The following is a 15,866-nucleotide window of genomic DNA, read 5'->3' on the forward strand; positions in this document are numbered from 1 at the left end:
GCGGCAGCAGGTACACCATGCCCTGCAACTGCCAAAGGTGAACTGTCTTATGTCAGAGATAACTTGGTAAAGCCAGTCTTGTACTCCTCTCTTGTCCTCACTTGTGTAAGCCCTCCTCTCCCAAGACCAGAACCCTTCCAGAAGACAGGCACACCATCTCACACTTGGCACTTTGAGGGTCTCTCTAACTCTGTGACTGCGGCAGGCTATCAAAATGTTTGAATTATCTGAAAAAAACGTGTGGTAAGGTTGGCAATGACCCAGGATGGTTATTATACTGGTGATGTCACTCAGTGCTTCCAGAGGGAGCAGGAAAAGAATCAAGTGCTCTGTACTGTTTAGGGTCTTCATGAACATTTCTTCACCATTGAATGAGGTATGATGTATGGTATTGAGCCATGAGAGAAGACTGGGCAAATATGCAGCACTGGGCTCTGATAGGAAGACGAGAACTTTAGAAAGACATTTAGGGAGTAAAAATAGTGAATAAAAATAGGATATATTAAATAAATACATGCAAAGAATATGTAAATATACAAAATACTGTGGAAAAGCAGACAAGGAGACTGAACAATGTACACATTCTTGGAAGCATAAGAGTGAGGTAAGTCAATTATACAGCTGGACTTTGGCCAAACAAAGCCTGGACAGACTATGCACCAATCCTGGTTACGGGCATGATGGGTAAATATAAAGTCTTAAGAAATGAAGGAAGCTGGAAGCCAGAAGCCAAAACGGAGTATCACAAGATGCCACTAATTCTACTTAAGGGCAGGCCAAGGGAGGAGTTTGGGTATTAAATAAAGGATCAAATACAGATGAGAATGGCTTGGGTTTTAAATAAAAGGACTTGTACTGAACTGGACCTTACGTTCCTATAAGACCTTAAAAGATGTGACTTTATCCTAGTTAATCTAAATAAGTAAGTCCCCCAGATGCATGCTGCCTCAACCATTTCCTTGCACTACTGCTGAAATGAAGAAGTCCTGAGGGAGTAAAGTGAGTGCCCTTATTTTATTAGCTAGACATGCATTTGACTAATTACTTCTTAGGTTATTTTAAAAAAGAACTGGTTCTCTTATGTAAAGACCCAATGCCAGACCAAAATCAACCATGTGACCCAGCAAAGACCTATAAGATACTAATCCAGGACCAATAAAATAAGTCTGTAATTATAAATGCAATGATATTGTTTGTAAAGAAATTGCATTCTCAAGTAAAGTCTTCTAAACCAGAGCCATCGGCTCCATCTTCATGAAAATGTGAAGTGTGTCAGTTCACTACTCTACTGGTGGTGCCATCTTTAGGGGAGAGAGGTCATTCAAGGGCTCTCACAACCTGTTAACAGCTTTCTCTCTCTCTCTAAATTCATTTCCCAGCTTTCCTTTGTTCTATCCAAACACAGATGCACGTCATTTTGTCCTGCTTGGAATGCCTTCTCTACTCCCTACTATTTAACTTCTACTCATCCTTCCCTGTCTGTATTGAGCCTCATAGCTGCCCCCAGGAAGCCTTTCCTGATGGCTTCTGGCCAGTTATTTCTTCCTTTTCTAATCCTGCAACACGTCTTTGTACAGCTCACTTGGCATTTAGTACTAACAGTTTTCTTATGTGTTTCACCACCCTAAATGATTACGAACAATTTCTAGAGAGCAAGGACCCCACTTTATATCCTCACAGGTAACAGGTGCTGCAAATGTTTAAAATTTTGTGATTTTTTTGAACACACAAAAAAAATCATTCAATCATAATCCTCAATCCAATCTTCACATATCAGCAAAAGTTATCTTAAAACTTCAACTAGATCATATCATTCTCCCTCCCCCATCCACATTTTGAACCCTTCGTCAGCTTTCTCTTGCACTTAAGTATAAATCTATACTCCTTACCCTGCCTAAGAGGTGCTGTAAGATTTCTCTCTTTCTTAATTTCTTGCCACCGTCCTCCAAACAAGCATCTGCCTCCCAGCCATATCTGCCTTCTTACAACTATTAAACATGCCAGTTTTAACCCGCCTCAAGTTCCTCGCACTTCAACCTCTTGGCCTGAAGTGCTGCCTCTGTTTCCTTCTCTCCCTCCAACCTGCCCCACACATAGCAGTCACAACATCTGGCTAACCTTTTCCCATTGGTCATGTCTCAGCTAAGTTCACCTGCCTGAGAGGCCTTCCTTGGCCACACGATCTGCTATGACTTGAGTATGTTCCCCCAAGTTCATGTGGGAAACTGAATCCCCAATACAACAGTGTTGGGAGGTGGGACCTTTAAGACATAACATTAATATATTAATGTTATCATCTCAGGGACTGGTTAATTACCACGAGAATGCACTCCTGATAAGAGGATGAGTTTAGTCTGATTACCCCTCTGTCTTATGTGCTCATTTCTGCCTTCCACCATGGGATGACCCACACCAGATGCTGGAACCATGCTCTTAGACTTTCCAGTTTCTTTTTTTTTTTTTCTATTGCTGCTGTACAAATTAGCTTCCTAGTTTTTAGAACTGTGAGACTAATAAACTTCTGTTCCTTATAAATTACCCAGCTTATTTTGTTACAGCAGCGCAAAACTGAGACACCAGCTAAAGTTCATTTCCATGTTATTCATCTCAGCACCTGATGTTTCCTTCATAGCACTTTAATTTATCACATAATTGTTTACAGTCCTATTGGCCCTCACCACCCTAGCTAGACAAAAGCCTCTGAGAGCAAAGTACTTACCTTAGCATATACCAGGTCCAATGTCAATGAATTACTCAACTTATGTGTTGAGCTAATTAATAGAGAACCATGACTGAAGACACTTGAAATGTGTTCTAAATGTTTAATGTAAGCAATAGTAGCATATGAACATTCATAATTCAGAGAGCTAAAGCAGTGAGATGTAGTCAAGCTTTAGATGGATGGCACAAAGGAAAACTTCAGGGACAAAAGAGAAGTTGTGAAGGAAGGTCTGGTGAATAAGATGAGCAGATACATATAACTCATCTCTGGCGCTAGGCTTCAATACCTTTATAAAGAATGCATCAATTACCTACTAGATGGGCAAATATCAAAAAGCCACAAAATGCCAAGTATCAGAAGGTTATGAAGCACAGGAGCTCTTCTTACACTAGTGGGAGGAGAAATCTCTTTGGAAAACAATTTGACATTATCTAGTAAAGCTTAATATGCACAGTTGATTATCCCTATGACAACAAATTGGTAATTCTAAAACCTAGAGAAAGTCTCACACATATATACCTATGTAAGACATACAAAAGGGAGACACAAATAAGAATACTGATAGCACTGTTTGTTGTTCATAAGGAAATGGATAAGTAGCACATGTCTACCCAAGTGAAAATGAATGAATTATAGGTACAAATTTCAACATGGGTGAATCTCAGTGCTGAGCACAAGAAGCAAAGATCACAGAAAAAGACATGCATATTATTGTTCCATTTTTACTTAAGTATTTGTAAAGAGATGTTAAAATATAAGAAAAGTAAAGAATAACTGCAAATTTTAGTGTACTAATTACATCCAGTAGGGAAGAGAGGGGAGAATGCAATTGGTAAAGAGCACATTGGGGGCTTCAAAGGCAGTGGTTATGTTTTATTTTTAAGCTAGGCAGAGGGTATGCATTTTATTCTTCATAAATAACACATTATAACTGCTCTTCTATGTATAATAAATTAACTTTTTAAAGATTAACAAACACTGATCAAACTATAGAAGAGGAAAGGTAAATGGTTTGTTCCTATACTAAGGATATTATATAATGGAGTAGAGATCTTTTTTAAATGGTTTCTATGATACCCAACACTTCATATATATGTCCATGCAAAAGCATGAATATCAGCCCTAAAAGCCAGAAATTTTCTCAGCCCCTTTCAAGTTCTATTCTTATTATCCTGCCTTTTTTTCTTATTTCTTCTATTGCTTACACTCTTAAATTTTAAGTTATTATTTTTTATGCACCTTTGTAAACCATCCTAAATCCTTTCTAGAATAAGGTATAAAATAAATGAGATGTACATTATAAATAACAATATAGTAATACAAAACAGACTGAAGAGATCACCGTGCAACCAGGCACACACAACGCTAAAGAGGCTCATACCAGATGGCAATGGGAATGAACTTGGTAGTTATCCCAGCATAACACCAATTAAATTCCAAGCTCCAAGAAAGTCTTTACTACACAGAAAAGATGAGTCTAAGTAAAACAATAGGAATCTAGTAAGGAATGTCATGTTTGGGCCACCAAATATAGTAAAGTAATTGGAATATAAGTACATGTGAAGAATTATGACAATAAAATCCTCAAAGAAACCACACTAGTGAAGCAAAAGAGAGTAGCTTTACATAGCTATTGTGGTTGCTCTGAATCCTTACACTTAAGTTAGAGAGTATATTTACCCATTACAGAAGAAACTCCAGCACAGTGTATTTCCTTGTTTACAGAACCAAAATTGCCATGCGTTGATAACCCCACGATTACACTGAAAAATTCAGATGTGTGGTCCCGCCCACTTTAAGCCTTGAAAATGGCTGAACTATGTAGAAATAGGCACATGCTGGTATTGTAATTTCCATTTTAAAATGCTATTTTCATTCCTAGAATGCTATGTACAAATGCGCATACCGCTAGAATGCCATATGGACATAAATTTTTTAAAATTTAATAAGAATTGGCCCAGTTATGAATAAAACAACTTGTTGGAAATAAGGTTGAGAAGCTATCAATTAAATGCAGCATAGATGCTCTTAATTAGAAAATATGCACCTTATGTTGAGGTCCTTTCATTTATTTTTACGAAGAAAGAGCCTGTTTCTGGAACATGAAAAAAAATTGGGTTTCTTTCGTAGAACTACAAAATGTCAAAACTAGGTCAGAGGTGGAGAGATCAGACTTGAGCCACAAGGAGAAAACAACATCCCCCTTCAAGAGAACTGTGACTTAATGATTTCCTAAGATGAATTTCATTGTTTCCTCTATGAGGCAAAATATAAAGAACTGGCCAAATACAACTACATTATATAACCCCACTTATTTACTATAGCTGGGAAAGGCAACATTCTGTAATGGAAAACTGTGTGAACCAAGAGTCAGGTGTCTCTCTGCATATGGGAATATCTCTGTGCATGTATGTGTGCGTCTGTGTGTCTACTTATGTAAGTGTATATTTGTACATATCCTTACACACAACCACACTTTTGGAGTCCACAGAATTAAAAAAGAATACATAGTGCTAAAAAAATGCAGTGACAAATTAATCCATCCAACAAATACACACTGAGTAGCTCTATATTCAAGGATCACATCATTGTGACTTTAACATCTATGCCTTCCCAAATGGTAAGAACTTCACCACTTAAGACATAAAAGGCCTGGTTGTGCCTTGTAAAAGTTTACAGCCTGGAAGGGGTCCGATTTCACCCTGCTACCTCAGGACTTTCCAGATCTTCTAAGGGACTGATAACCATGACTCTATCACAGAGGAGAGGAAGTATCAGTGTAAAGTTCTGGTTGGAAAAATGCCAGTAAACCAACTTTGACTGTGTTTATTATTTACATACTGCATAAGTGATCTCTAGGATAGATTTCTTTGTAAGGAAGGAAGGGACATCCGTGAAATAGTGATTTCATCAGCATTATCTTCCCCTACTTCAAGCTACCTTTGGAACCTCCATCACATGCTTAACTGTCCATAAAACAAACAAACAAACAAACAAAAAAACACATTTATTTCTCTAACCAACCTTTATATTCCCATTGGGTCCTTCACTATGTTTTGAAAATTATGACTCAAATCTGAGAAGTCCTCTTACATACAAAGTGGACCTTTAAAAGCAAAGTATTAAAACAATTTAAGTATTTCATAAAATCACATTTCTGTACAATATCCTTGTAAAGGAAGCAGGATTCCAGAAAAAGGAATTAGAAATAAAATTAAGTCCTTTTGGCAAAACTTTCCTGAATCTCTTTATTTATACAAGTATGTTTAGAGCTCAACAGACTGTGACATAAAAAATAAAGATATTAAAGACCCTAGCATTTGTCCACAAGGAGACAGTAGGGACTTATTAAGGAGTTCATTTTGAATTTTAAATCTAGTGCTTCCAAAGAGTTAAACACAAATTAATTTCCCTAATATAGATTATTTAAAGGTCACTTCATGTATTTAATTTCTTTTGGCTTATACTATGGAATCTCTTCTGGAGTGACCAGAAGATAGAACTGAATGCTTTTTAGGTCAGCAGAAGTGATCATTGGTTTTAGACAAAATGGCCTTCCTGCAGACAGTATCTCAATTCAGTAGAGTCTTATAGGGCACCATCACACACGCTCTGTCCTCAGACTGGCAGACATTACAGCTTTCTTCTGTCCAGACAAAAGGAACACAAGTAACTGGGAAGGAAAGAAGCAATAAATGAATAAAGGATACTCATTGGGCACAAAGTAATCAGAAATATGGCACAAGGGAATGCTGTCTATGTGGTGAAATACGTGAAGTGATCCACAAAGTTGAATAAAGCAAGAGAACGTTCCATGACCTCTACTGTTCATTATACTTCCCTGGACAGGGGTAATGAATGCTTGGTCTCAAGGCAGCCCCTCCTCTGGCTGGGGTTACATGGGAGCCCTATGTGCTCTGTATAAGACCACCCCCTCAAGCAGGAGTCCAGCGGGAGACCCAAAACCCTGGGTGCTGCCCTCTCTCGCATTCCACTCTATAAATCAATAGCCTTGGGAATATCAGGACTAAATTAATCACATCTTTTATCCCTGTTAAGAATATAAGGAGAAGCCCTCAAGCACTCACAAGTCATTTCCCAACCTTACACTTTTATCACCATATGGCTCTTTCCATTCCTTTTCCTGACCCTATCACCCACCCTTCCCATGCTTGAAACCCTTTCCCTGTGCTCTCTGGAACTTATGATCATCAGCAAGATCCCACCGTTCACCCTACCTCCAGCCCTGCTATGTGGTGACTATTTTCTCCCCACATTCCCTAAACCTCAAGGCTTAGAGGTGGAGTGGGTTATCTTTATCATGTCTATACCATTGTCCTTCCTTTCTTCTTCAGTAAAATCCTGAGCTTTGAATCACACAAAATCAGATTATATTGCCCGCTCTCCCTCATTCTGGGAAGATCTGGGTTCCTGGTTCCCTATCACTCTTCATCACTCCTGTGGCCATGACTCTAAGTGAATTCAGTATCCACACAGATGATCATTCCAACACCCTGGCTTTTCAGTCCCTGTCCTCTGCCCTAACTCCAATGTCACAGACCAGTCCTTAGCTGAAATTCCTCCATGTTGCTCTCCCACCACTACCATCTCCTGTCAGCTTCCCACCTCTGATACAACTTCAGCAAGTCTCTGACCCCAGGGAGACCTCCAATCCATTGGATACTATATCTTTTCACTGTCCCTCACCCTCCTCATGTCCAACTTCATCCCCTTAGTCAATTTAAATTCCATAGTCAAATGTCATAACCACTCCCTTCCAAACATGCTGAACTCTATCCCCACTGTAGTGTGGACCTGCTCATTTGGCAAAAACATGGCCTGGTTAACTTCAACACTCCACTCATACACATGAAGGCCCAGAGGGAGAAAAACACATGACACCTTTGAATAATCTCACTCAAAAGCCACAATATGGAACCTCACATCGCTTAGGTGATTGGCAAAAGTCCTCAGAAGTGTTGTCTCCAAATTTTCTCCTTCCATTCTCACTTGAATCCACAGAAGCTTGATAAATCTTTGTGGAAATGAACGGACATTAAATAACATCACCAGATTTTAGACTAAATTTAATTATGTGTAAGTAAATTTCATGTGAGATTTACTTCAGATTTCTAAGGCAGTTTGTGTGTCCTGAGTTAGAATGTTTCCAGAGATTCCTCTTAGCACAAATTTTTATGGTAAGACCATAAAAGAGGAGAATGTGTGGCAGAGAACATTAAAGATTCAAGGTGACTAACCCAATTCAGACCACAGGCTCATATCCTACTGGCTCCAAAGACTATCCTACTGATCCACTGGCTAGAGACAGATGCTTTTATTCTCTGAGCCTAAAGAAAATTACAATAAAGAATGAGATATTAGTAGAAAATTGATAAAATTATCAAAAATTCTAAAAAGCATTGCTAGCTATTGTTTATGCATTGGGTTAACAGGTTATGATTTTCCAATGTCAAAAAATAATATGATGCTGCTAAAGGAACATCAGAAAAGAAAAACCGAATGAAGGAATGACTAAGCATAGGTTTTACTTGCAAAGCTAATAAGTGACCTTTTCTCCTAGAAAATGCACTCTTGGACTTTCTCGCCAACACTGCCATCCAGAAGACTCACCGTCCATGCTATTAGATTTAAATTGCAGGTTTTTAGGATACCTGATTAATTGCCAATGACGGAAACTACTAGTTCCTTTTGAAAACTACATGCCCAAACTGGTAGCAACACTCAGTTAAATGGTACTGGAGGTCTACACATTGTGCCCAAACCCCTTCCCTTTAGTGTGAAGCAATCACTGATACTCCTTTCATATTTGGGTAAATCCTCAAAGTAAAGTGATAAATCTGAATCCAAATGCCATTATAAAATTTCTACTTGGTGGGCACTTACATATTCCACACACCAGTGTAGTATGCCTACTTAGTAACATATTGCCTTGAAATTATTCTAAACTGTAAACTCCTAGGAAACAAGGACAGCTCTCTGTATTCATATCCCCTAGTATTATAGGGTATATACAGTTAATAGATGCTCTATGAAAGCAATGTCCAATTCTCTGTACCCATTTAATGCTCTGACTTAATTAGATGATGCTGCAAACACTTGGTCAATAGGGCAATGCTTGTTTTAAATACTGTTGTGACTTTTAAGAACGAGACATGCCCATTGTACAAACATTCAAACGACACAGCAAAATGCCAAAGCAAAACTAAAAATCACTTGGAAAAAACACTGATAAGATTTTGTTGAACACGCCTTGCATGTTCATATACATGCATACATTTATGAACAATTTTACATAAATGGGCTCATATTATTTATGTTATCTATGATCAGAATTGTTTTAAATAATATGTCAGGGATACCCTTCCATTAAAAACAAATAAAGAACTACTATATCATTTAAAAAAATCATATGTAAATCTTTGTTTACTAAAAAATAAATAAATAAAAATAAATAAAAATTTAAAATCATATGGTATTCCACAGTTAACATGTATAAGTATCTAGTTTCCTAATATTAAATTAGTTAACAAGTCTCCCACTAACAGGTATTTAGGTTATTTCTAGATTTTTTCATACAAACACAAACCTGTAGTGGGTATCTCTGTGCATATATTGTTTCATGGCTATGCAGTTAGACAAATACTAGAAGTTGAATTGCTGGGTCAAAGTGTACATACATTTTACACTTTTATATATCTTGCCAAACTGCCTTCCAGAAAGATAATAGCATAGGCAAATACTAGAAGTTGGACAAATACTAGAAGTTGAATTGGTAGACGAATTCTAGAAGGTATTTTCATCCTCATGACCTAATTAGCTCTCAAAAACTCCACCTGGAAATACTATCACATTGGAGATTAGATTAAAACATGAATTTGGGGGATATACAAACAGTCCATAAAATTATCAAAATGCAAGCTATTCATAGAATAGCTAAGCCATGGGCCCCAGTGAAATGCAAAATCAAATTACTTGAACAATGAATGTTTTCTCAGCACTCCCACAAAACTCATAGGGATAAGCCCAGGGCAGGGGAGAAATCTGTGCTACAGGCCACGCTCTGCTACACGTGAGCTACTGACTGACTTTGGGCAAGTCACTTCCTTTCTCTGGGTTGATAATCCTTAGCTTAAACATCATGCCCTCACAAAAGCCTTCGCAGACCACAAGGCAGCTCCCCATCATGGGCTTTTGTAGCTTTTGGTACTTAAATCTCTCCTCAGACTTTTAATTACTTGCTCAATGTCTATCCTCTCCAACTGATGGAAGCTCTATGTCTATCCTCACCTCATATCCCCTGCTCCTTACACAGTGCCTGGCACAAAAGGGATGAAGAAAGGAAGGAAGGAATAATAGAATGAATAAATTGATGATCAAAAAATGAGGTGGTAAATCAGATGACCTCTAGAATGTGCTTAAATGTTAATGTATTTAGGGAATTTCTTCCTCTTGAATTCTAAAAATGCTTGTGTCTAATTAGGTTAAAACATTTATGGATCACCTACTTTGAATGGAATCTCATGCTTGGTCTACAGGGAGAAAAAGGGTAGCCAAGGATATGTGAGAATTAGGTCTTGTCCTTGCCCCTCAAAAAAATTGATCTGGCCAGGGGAAAAATGCATTAAACAACTAGAACAAAACAACAGAACAACTTTAACAAAAACAATGATTTTGCATGTAATGGAGAACCTAAGTAACAGAGAGAATAATCTGAGTTAGAGGAGTTACACTAACCTTTCCAATTATGAGCGTAACTCACATTATCTGAGAATACACCATACAGAGAGGTGACCTAACCCTTCTGCAGCCACCCAGCCAATTTATGTGAGATCTGAAAGACGAAAACGTAGCCCTCTCCCATTTCCTAGTAGTAAAGCCCTTTCAGTCAAAAGTGGAGCTCATGTTTCCTGAGATTGCAGGTTCTTCAGAGAGTTACAGGAAAGAGAAAGTTTAAGATTCAACTCAACAAATAAAGGCAGACATGGATAAATCAATCTTAGGCAGACTGCTTTGGAGGTATGCAGAATCTGTACCCTTCTAAAAAAAAGTCACTCCAGCAAGAACCAGGCAAAGTAGTCACTAAATATATGTTTAACAAAAAATAAAAGAATGGCAAGTAAGTGAAGGTAAAGGGAATGAATAAGACAAATTACTGCAACAGACTGAATGTTTATGTTACCCCCAAATTCATATGTTGAAAACCTAACCCCCACTGTGAAGCATTTAGGAGGTAAAGTCTTTGGGAGATGATTCAGTCATGAGAGTAGAGACCTCACAATGGGATTAACGCCCTTATAATCCAAGGCCAGAAAGCCAGTCCACTGTCTTTTCACTATGTGAGGGGGACACAATGAGAAGCTGGCAGTCTGCAACCCGGAAGAGAGTCCTCACCAGAACCTAAGCATGCTGATTTCAGACTTCCAGTCTCCAGAACAGTGAGAAATAAATTTCTGTTGTTTATAAGCCACCTAGTCTTCGTTGTAAGAGCCCTAAGACAACTGCAAAGAGACATTGTTAATGCAATGAAACCCCCATATCTGAGCTCCTGCTATGTGCCTCCCACAGTGCAGGCAACACAAAGAATGCAAGAGAAGCACATGGCAGGATCCATGCCTGTAGAGGCCTCCTTATCTAATTGGGGAAACAATATATGTAATTGAGGGAAAAAAGTTCTAATAAGTAACAAAGTCCCCCAGCCTAAGAAGCAAAGCCAGGTAAACACGGAGGCCTGGAACAGAATTGTGAAATGGGGCTTTGCCCTTGGCACCTCGTGGTCTCCTCTCTGGGAGCCTCTCACCCCTCGGGTGTGTTCCTATCCCATCCCTTCCAACCAGGGCAAGAGGGTCCGTAGGCACAGGAGTAGCCAAAGGGCTTAACCACATGTCTCAAAGACAGACAAAACACAGGGAGGGAACCCCAGACAGAAAAGGTGGACAGAGAGAGCACAACTGACTGCAGCAGCAATGCTAACTGCTAGGCTGGGGGTGAGCTCCCGTCTGAGGCTTGAAGAGGAGCAGGAGGCAAGTTATTCTCCTCTCCTCAGGAGCAAACCCTTAGAGGTGCTGTCAATCCTTCCAAGGCCCAGTCCAATCCCATCAGCTGTTTTCCTAAATCCTAAGAGAGCAGGGGAGAGCAGGAGAAAAGTTCTGATTAGCTGAGACAGCAAGAAACAGAGAGGTTTATTTAAAAATGAAGGTGGAGTGGGATATCTGATACTACACAAGTCAACAAGGCAGCCACATATTTGATCTGCTATACATCTCTCTTCTCATTTACTTTTTTTCCCTGGAACTCATAATTACAAAAACAAGTTTTTTAAAAATCGAGAGTTAAAAAAAAAAAAAAATCCAACTTGCTCAAAGGCTGCATTTCTTGCTTCCTCCAACTACGAATATTTTTAGCATGGAAGGATGCATGGCAGAGGCCCTAGTATCTCTCCTTCAGAAGGATTAACAAGTAACTTAGTACAACCAGTCTCACAGTTTGTTGTTACCAGGCACCCTTTCCTCTACCTAAAATGCATTCAAACACAGTCACTCCCTCCTTCATCAGTACTCATGAAGAAGAAAGGTCAGAAGCTCCTGTTGCCAGCCTATAAAATCCTTCCATTCAAAAAAGTTAACCTAGATAATATTTCTGATTATGAATCTTCTTCAAAGTATCTTAATTTTTCTCAAAAAGGGTATCTGAGAAGAATATACTGATAGATTTTTTTCATACCACCAATTTTCCCATGGCCTTTTATATATTTCCCTCAAGAGCCTGTGGTAAAAACATACATGACCACAAAATTTAAACAACCAGTAAAGGTTCAATTAGCAATATACATGAATAATGAAAGAATGCAGAAGAATCCCCACAGTTATACTTGTGTCTTCTCACCAATAAACTCATGGCAAAAGGAGATAAAGTTAATTCCATGAAAACCCACATACATATACAACTAACAGCCCATATTTATTACGAAAAAATAGATCAAACTAGAAAAATATAAGCATTAAGTTATTCTCACTTTGAGTAGAAAAAAAATTTAACGTCTTATTTTAGTACATGAGATAATAAGGAAAATAGAGAAAAGGGAGTAAGAAACAGTAAGAAGCGACAGAAGGTGGTAGTTTGAGAAACCAAAATTTATAGACCTCACATATGGCTTAAATCATTTGAGCAAGAGGTTGAGACTTACATTTTAAACAGAATGAACAATGAAACATTGACACTCTTGTAGCTGACAGACAAGGGCAGAATTGCAGGGAGAGCATCACATTGTCTGAGAACACTGGCAGGTTTAATTCATGCTAAACATGTTATAATTGGGAATCAATATGGGGCAGAGTCTACTTAAATAAACTCCAAGGGCTTGTCTAAGCAACCTTGTTAATGTCATGTTGCATTTTATTAAATGATATTCAGAATAAAAAGCTGTTGAAAACTTCGTTTTAAAGAGGTATTCTTTGCAATCACAGCACTTGATGTTCACGATAAATGTCACTTTACATGAAAGGAAACAAATGCTGAGAAAATGAATTAGTGCTCAAGGCAGCAGATAATGGCTATGAAATTGCTGTCAATTTCTGATATGGGCAGATATACAAGGACATTCTGAATGTCCATGAACAATGTTTTCGCAATCACAGGTAGTAGGAGGAGAATGTATCTTTAGGTGCTCACTGATTGGATTAGGTCCTATCAAAGGACGATGTGGTTAGGGAAGGTATGAAACTGGCAGGTAGAGGATGGCTAACCGCGAATTGTGATGTAGACCAGCTCTGGAATTCTGATGTTCAGTAACTTTATCAGAAAGCACGTATGCATACTGTTGGGATGAACAGGCAGAAAATAGAACCTGGGCAGGACAGTTCCCTAGCACCACGCCCATAAGCATCCTATAAGGTAGTCATGATTCTCATTCTAAAAGTAAAAATATTGAGGCTGAAATTAAATATTCTGCCCAAAGTCACATTTCTAAAAAATGATAGGGACAGGATAGAAATGCAGATCTATCTGGCTACAGGACCCAAAGCCTATCAATGCTACCAAGTGGTCACTGAAAAGAAACAGGAGTATTCTACACAGAGAGGAGAGAATGGGACCAAGGACCAGTTTGGGTAAAAAAGAAGTTTGTGCATAGAAAGAGCAGAAAGAAATTCAGACAGGGAAGTTGGAATCAGCCTGTGTCTTTATGCCTACTTACAAAGCACCTTGTCCTACAGCCAGGTGAGAACCATATAACTCTGGAAATAAAATAAAGATGTAAGAATAAAGGCAAAGAGACTAAAGAACTTAAGGTAACAGGGTTAATGGAAGGAAAAAATGGAGGATTATGTGTAGAAACACCAGAGGAAACCAAAAGTTAAAATCCAGGACTGTACTAATATGGGATTTTGCTCTCTCAAAGTAAAAATGTTATTTTCTAAGTTGAGAGTCTCTAAATAATGTCTAACATTTAATGCCTACTAAATACTGTTCTAATGACAATAATTAATTTCAGAAGTGATCCAGTAAGTTCTTTCCAGTGGAAAAGAAATAGCTTTTGATAGTCAGGGGAAGCATGCTCCTCCCTGTCTGCCTTCTTCCTTGTCTGTGATGGGCCCTCTAAACGGGTGTGCTGATAGGGATGGGTCATGTTTGAGGACAAGGCATCAGCCACAGTTTTGCTTGTTTGAAAAGCAAAGGCGAAGATTCAACAGTGGGCATGGAAAGAAAAAGGCTGAGAGGAGCTGCCTTCTCCTGTGGTTCATAGGAAGAATAGGGCAGTTCAGGGCTGAGGGTTTCAGTCCTAGGCCCTCAGGGATCTGCATCCAAAGTCCTGCCTCCACCACCCCTGTGCACATTTATCCTGCAGGAACCTCATGGGGAGTAGCCAATGGCAGGATGGGAATAAAGGATCCCTGGCTCTTGGCCATCGTTCGGAATCTCTTTACACTCTGGAGAGAGCAGATATCTTTACTGTTGCTAAAGAATCTTCAACAAAGCTGCAAATTAATTCCTGATTCTATGAGAACAAACATAATTTTGTTTTATTTTTGTAGAAAAATTGTATATGCACAAATTTGAGTCACTTAATCTTTCACTTATACTGTAAGATTAATGCTTCTTTAAAATTAAAATTGAAGATTTTAATCTTCTGGCAACATGTGGTTATCCACATACAAATCTTCCTGTTCAGAAGAAACATGGATATATGTTAAGACCAATTAGATACGATTCTATATTTTTCCTTTTTATTTTTAAAAATTCAATACAGGGGATGGGGATCTTCACAGAGTCAGAAGAGAAACTGGAGCAAATGTTTTATCTCTACTCTTTTCACCTCAGCAGTCAGCAGCTTGGTTGAGAAAGTTGATCCCAATCCCCATCACCCTTCAATAACAAACTACATTCTTTCCTCAACCAGCAATTGAAGAAGCCCTGCTGAACCTCTTCTCTTCAGACTCCCTTTCAACAAAAGTTGCATATCTCTAAGGAAATACTAACTTATTCTCCGTATGTGGTGCCACCATGATCCAGCTACTTGAAGGGAAGTGTAAGAGCCTTAAATGAATTCAATGAAATGATGAGCTGTTTGTGCTGCCATGGGTCACTCCACTCACAGCTGTGCAAGTCCAAATAGAGCCAGGACCATCATTCTTACCCTGACACAGAATCATAAATAAAGACAGAGCCTTCTGCAGTATTAGAATGCATTCCCTTATAAGTCACACTCAATCACTGGCTCAAATGAAACTAATGCTCCAAGATCGGGGGAAAGTGAACAAAACACACTGTGTGAGGTAGTAATCCCCAAATGCCAACATTTGTATGGAACTTATTTTTAGAGTAATAAGCCAAGTGATTTTCCTTTATCACAACTGGAGTCTTACAAACCCAGCTGCTGAACAACATTTGTCGAAGATGTCAAAATGTCTTTCAACATTTAGAAAGTCACCTAGTCATTATTCCTGTGCAACACATGGGTGGCCAAAAGAATCAAATTTGACAGATAGAAAAAATAAGATAACTGTTTGGGAAATACAACTCCCCACTTCCCAATCATCCAGTCCAACAATTTCCCTACTACTCAGCACCGGGATAGAATCAGACTTCTCAAAAAAAAACAGATGCATGCTTTTTCACAATTGCTACG

General features: G+C 38.6%; 1 protein-coding gene across 2 annotated transcripts in view; it reads right to left on the bottom strand.

Moving 5' to 3' along the window:
- Window positions 1–15,866, bottom strand: part of TMEM108 (transmembrane protein 108) — a 330,830-nt gene that overhangs the window by 298,667 nt on the left and 16,297 nt on the right. The window lies entirely within an intron of this gene.

The sequence above is a fragment of the Chlorocebus sabaeus genome, chromosome 15 (genome assembly GCF_047675955.1).
Source record: "Chlorocebus sabaeus isolate Y175 chromosome 15, mChlSab1.0.hap1, whole genome shotgun sequence".
In the NCBI taxonomy this organism is placed as follows: Eukaryota; Metazoa; Chordata; class Mammalia; order Primates; family Cercopithecidae; genus Chlorocebus; species Chlorocebus sabaeus.